This window comes from Acinonyx jubatus, chromosome B2, assembly GCF_027475565.1.
Source record: "Acinonyx jubatus isolate Ajub_Pintada_27869175 chromosome B2, VMU_Ajub_asm_v1.0, whole genome shotgun sequence".
NCBI lineage: Eukaryota > Metazoa > Chordata > Mammalia > Carnivora > Felidae > Acinonyx > Acinonyx jubatus.
Window position 1 is genome coordinate 68,006,579 of NC_069385.1, and position 5,757 is coordinate 68,012,335.

General features: G+C 35.2%; 1 long non-coding RNA gene across 1 annotated transcript; it reads right to left on the reverse strand.

Moving 5' to 3' along the window:
- Positions 1-1,692: 1,692 nt before the first annotated feature.
- On the reverse strand, positions 1,693-5,394 carry LOC128315424 (uncharacterized). Its single transcript, XR_008298169.1, has 3 exons — positions 5,326-5,394; positions 5,168-5,247; positions 1,693-1,848 (listed from the first exon to the last, which is right to left on the reverse strand). It is a non-coding gene; the product is annotated as an uncharacterized LOC128315424 (long non-coding RNA).
- Positions 5,395-5,757: the final 363 nt, after the last annotated feature.

Below are 5,757 nucleotides of genomic sequence, written 5' to 3' on the forward strand. Positions count from 1 at the left end.
GCTGGGCTTGCATCATGTACTGGGAGATTGTGACCTGAGTGAAAGTCGGACACTTAACCGATTGAGCCACCCAGGCGCCCCCATATCAAATTTCTTTTTCCCTCTCTCTTCCTACTTTTTAAAAAATTTTTGTCTTGGGTAGCCTTTCAAATTCATTTTTTTCCCATTCATTTACATTTGTAATTTCCCAGATTATTTCTTTTCGTTTTTATTGACCCTCAGTTAAATACTACCTCCATACCCATTAGCTTAAAATTTATATTCATAACTCCTCAAATAATTTATTAAAAAAATATACTGAAGGATTTATCATTTGGGATTTGAGTGACTTACTTTAGAAGTGGAAAAAGCCTTATGAAATGCAAAGGTGAGCCATTGATTATCTATTCATCATCTCCAACACTGTAGATACTTAAACATTAGCACCCAGTAGGTTTTGCGAAGTACATATATAAACAATGTCCAGCATGATGCTCCGCACACAGAGACATTAGGTGTGCCTCAGGTACTTGGATCTCACTGATTGACTTTAGAGTCAGCGCTAATCCTGTGTCCTCTGCCAAGTGTTGTGCGGTGGAGAGGTCGTTCCTAAAAACGGCTAATTCAGGCTAAACAGAATATTTGTGAGGTTATGCAGTCATAAAATGGGTGTACATAAGACTTAACTACTTGTAGATGTTTTATGTGTGGGGGGGGAGGGGCTGGTGTTAAGACAGCAGCCAATAAGAACTTGGCAAGCCAGGTGTCTTATTGTGGATGAAAGTGAATTTTGTCAAACCTCACCAAACATGTTTAGAATCTTCTGCTGGCCCCTTAAAATATCTACTGATTCGGGTGCCTGGGTGGCTCAGTCGGTTAAGTGTGTCTGACCCGGTTTCGGCTCAAGTCATGATCTCATGGCTTGTGAGTTCAAGCCCCGAGTCAGGCTCTGTGCTGACAGTGCGCAGCCTGTTTGGGATTCTCTTTCTCCCTCTCTCGCTGCCCCTCCCTCTTCTGCTCTGTCTTTCTCTCTCAAAAATAAATAAAATTAACTTAAAAAAAATCGAGTTGAATAGAAGGTTTTATGTCAGCCAGCATGGAGAGCTTCTAAGAGAACACAAGCAGATGGTAGACAAGGAATTCCAAGTGAGTCCTACATGCAAACAGGACAGAAAGACAAAAGATATTTTGAACTCAGAGCAGACATATTAGCAAAGATGCTGATTCTTGAAATTGAGTTATAAAGTTGCAAATACCTACAGATGGGGGTTTATAGTTAAATAAGCATATATGTCTCTTGATCTGTGTTTCCCTGTAATTTTGCGTAAGAGGAGCCCTTCTAAGTCTGACTTCAATAAAATAGAGCAGTCTCCACATGATGGAACAATAGTTGTATTTTTTGTAATTTGCTGATTTAGAAATCACAAAATGATAGAAGATGGGTGTGCATTTAAAAGTCTCTTTTATTAAACATAATAGCATCTATATACGTACAAAAAGGATGAGCTGTACATTTATATAACTACATGTTATTTATATAGGAGTAATTCTTGACCCACAAATCAAGAATGCCTTGAGAATTTCAGAGTCACACAGAGGTTGAAACCTGGAAAACAAAATTCAGGGGGGAAAAAAAACACTTTAATTGATGATATATAAATACATACTGGGCAGCTATTAGAAAAGCCTAAGTAATTACCCATAGTGTTTACCTTTTCTCACCTAATTGTCTGATTCTTTGTGAAAACGAACACAAAATATTGTAGATATTTTAATGTGACATATATAAAATGGAGTAGATCCAATCTCTCACAGTCTGCTCCGGCAGCCTATTTATAGTCAGGTCTGCTTACTCCGGTTATCCCCAGGCTGAGAAGAAAAACCATTTCTGGTCACAAACAAGATTTAGTTAACCAGTGGTATACAAGCTTGAAACAAAATTCTGATTTATGTATCCGACTTCTATCCTATACATGACTTTTTCTGAGATCTACAACATGAAACAGACTCCTGAAAATAGGAGCGGTTTGTTTCTTCAAAGTATGCATTTATTCTACTTAAATCTCTTATTTTCTTCAAATGGGTTTTTAAAAAGATTCTTGGGCCTTTAATGGAAATCATCAAAATAATTAAAGTAAGCACACACAAAGATTAAAGCCAGAGCCAGCAGTGAAACAGGAGAAACATTTCGGCAAAAACAATAGAGAAAAAAGTCAAAGACCTAAGATCTGCTCACAGAGCGCTTCCCAAAGGTTACATACCAGCTCCAGGCAAATAGCAACAGAGAATCACCTTTAAATCCTGTAGAAGATTAGGACCAATAACAAATTAAGCAATAAATACACGAGGAACACTTGCAGCTCTGCATACTTAAACAATAACAACAAAAACATAGTTTGCATTCATGTTTCTGTTGAATCAAACAGCTTCCTCGAGAGAGAGAGAGAGAGAGAGAGAGAGAGAGAGAGAGAGAGAGCAAGCTTGTACGTTCAGCTTTATAGTTAGCTGACCTTTATCTGTTATTCTCTGATATATTTAGCATCTAGATGCATATTTACAGACTTATTTCTTGAAACAATGCGGACATATTTTTAAACTATATTCCATGATTCTATTTTTAGCATATTTCTTTTTTTTTTTTAACATGTCAGCAATTCTTGATTATTGCTTTTTAGAGCTTGCAGAAATCTGACAAGGACGTGGCCTATTATTCTTTTTTGCCTGGGGCTGTCTCACAATCTGTGATAATTTTTAGGTTTCTTTATCCTTTCAATGCATTCTATTTAGCTCCTATTGGAAGAGTAATATACAATTGCTGCCTTTAAAAAATTTACATCTTACTGGGATGATAAAACAGGCATAACAAATGATAGACTGAAATATTAATATTAATAAGTGCCAAGAGAGGCATTAAATTAGGTGGGGGTTCCTGTAAAAATGGCAATTAAAAGAGAGAAAACAAAGAAAACTGGGCTCATATAAAATTTGGACACAATCAAGTTTTACCACTCTCTATGTCTGGTACTTAAGTCCATTTTTATTATCTCTGGAATTTAGTGTTTTTATCCATAAAATGAGGAAAACTTGTATTTTATAGAACTGTCTTAAGGATTACCTGAATTTATTTAAAGATCAAGTATTTAGTAGGTACAAAATGATTATATCATCATAGGAAATTCCTTAAAGAAAAATCTGGAATAGAAAGATGACACAACATGAAATTTGTTGAATGCTGGTTTATGGATGGTATTCAGTTGGCAAATCAGAACTCTTGAATGTTTTAAGCCGGCTTCATTGCATAAGTAACCGCAGAGAAAACACTAAAAGGGCTAGAGATCCAATTTAGACTCCAGCTATGTTTTCTGTCATATAAAAAATGCCCATGCCACCAGGCTTCTTTTTTTCCATATTTTATATGCTTAACAAATTATAATTTTGGTAGTAATATTATATACCATATATATGTGTGTGTATATATATGTACATATATATGTATGTGCATACATATGTACATATATATGTATGTATATATATACACACATAATATATTGTGTATATATGTATGTATATAGTATATATTACTATATATGTGTGTGTATATATAGTATATACATATACATATATATAGTGTGTGGTGTGTGTATATGTGTGTGTGTGTGTGTGTGTGTGTGTATATATATATATATATATATATATGAATTGACAGGTGAATAAAACACATTTAAATAGGCCTTTGGGCATAGGTGGTTTACTTTTGACAACTAGATCAGCACCTACCACAATATGATATTTAATAATAAAATTTGGTGCATGAAAAAAACACACTAATTTAATACCATTTTCAAATATTCTCTAGTTCCAAGTCATTTTTCTGTTACAAAAAATAATAAAAGATGATTTTTACACTGTATCTTGCTTTATGTGAAAATTCAATGCATGATTATTTGATTTCTCCTTGACAAGATTTGTGGCCTAAATTCCTTTAATATTCTTTATGTAACTGAACTGTAGGAGGAAACGGCATAGATATTTCTACGTACTTCATCTTTGCACATTATGAAAAAAATCACTGTACAGCATATTGCGATAGCAACGACTATACAAAAGTGTTTTGATAGCTGAGGATAGGGAAAGACCAAGTGGAAATGAATGTAATTTAGTGGCTTCTAAGTGGAAGGCATTTTACATACGCACATCCACTTATGTTTACTAACATTCCTATATTTTAGTTATTAATAACCATATTTCACAGAACAGAAAACTCGAGTTTAGGACAGTCTAACATAAAAAGTAAAAACAGTGGATATGACATTCTAACCAGATCTGAGGTTTTGATTAGCCACGCTGCTTCATAAAATTGTACCCAATGTTAGTATCATTTGGGTGGCTCGGCCAATGTACAGAATTATTTATCTGAGATACTTTAGGAGATGGTCTCACAAATGTGACAGTCATAACTGAAGCAAACATTTGACCAGCAGAGCCGGGTGAAAGCCTCAAATATACTAATACTGATACGTAACTCAAGTAATGGAGTTGGAGGCAAAATGATCCTACAACATATTGTGACAATCTTTCAAAATGAGCATTTCTGGGGTTTACCTATGATTTTTCTTTGTTAATCACAAGTAGACACATGTATATTTGTTGAGATACACAAACTAGATTTCCTAAGAAACTAAGTCCCATCAATGATAATTATTTCAGAAGGGTTTCACCCATACTGTGAATATAAAGCATCATTCTATAAAATATCCTATGATGCTAGGGGGAAAAAAAAAGATACTGTTTTTTCACTTTATCTTATGGAATGTTTGAGAGTCATTTGTTTTATGGATGAATTGAAACAATATCATGCTGCAGTTTCTTAAAAACAAACTTAATATGTACTTTGGGAAATAAAAACCAACAAAATATTTTTCTGCTGACATTTAATTCCACCAAAGTTAAACCAGAGAAGAATAGAGTTGTCAAATGACATTGCAATGCAAGGAAAACTGTAACACTGTGGATTTTTGTTTTCCGAGATAGCATTCCTGATGACACCATATTTCAGAGACCACATCCAAGTGCCTAACACAGAAACAGGTACATGTTATGTGTTCAGAAATGGTCAAACTTCTTCACATTTGGGCTATTCATCAGTAGCAGAAAGGGTCTATTTGGGGAGATGTTTTAAACCTATTACCTTAAGTCACATGAATACATGGTGGTCAGGTACTGAAGTTGAGTCAGAATCTTGTATCTTGTGTAAACATAAAGAGAGGACTACAACAATGAAAATGAGACAGGTGTCTATGTACATGAAGAAGGAAACGTGAGCAGAAATATTGAAAAAAATGTTACCTATAGAAACCAACACATATAGAGTAAACCTTTTTGTAGTAATCTGTATTAATGACTGGTCACAGAATCGCCAGGGCAACTCTGTGATCTAAGCTCCAGGTCAGAGGCTGAAAATTCTAGAACATTAAAGGTTGCAAAAGAGATTGAAAAAAAATTTAAGTTTATTTACTTATTTTGAGAGAGAGAACATACACTCATGTATGAGTGAGAAAGGGGCCGAGAGAGAGAGAGAGAGGGAGGGAGGGAGAGAAAGGGAGAGAGAGAGAGAGAGAGAGAGAGAGAGAGAGAGAGAGAATCCTAAGCAGTCTCTGTGCTGTCAGCTCAGAGCCTGAAGCAAGGCTCCCTCTCACCACGTGAGACCATGACCTGAGCTGAAACCAGGAGTCAGATGTTTAACCATCTGAGCCACCCAGTCATCCCTGAAATTATTGT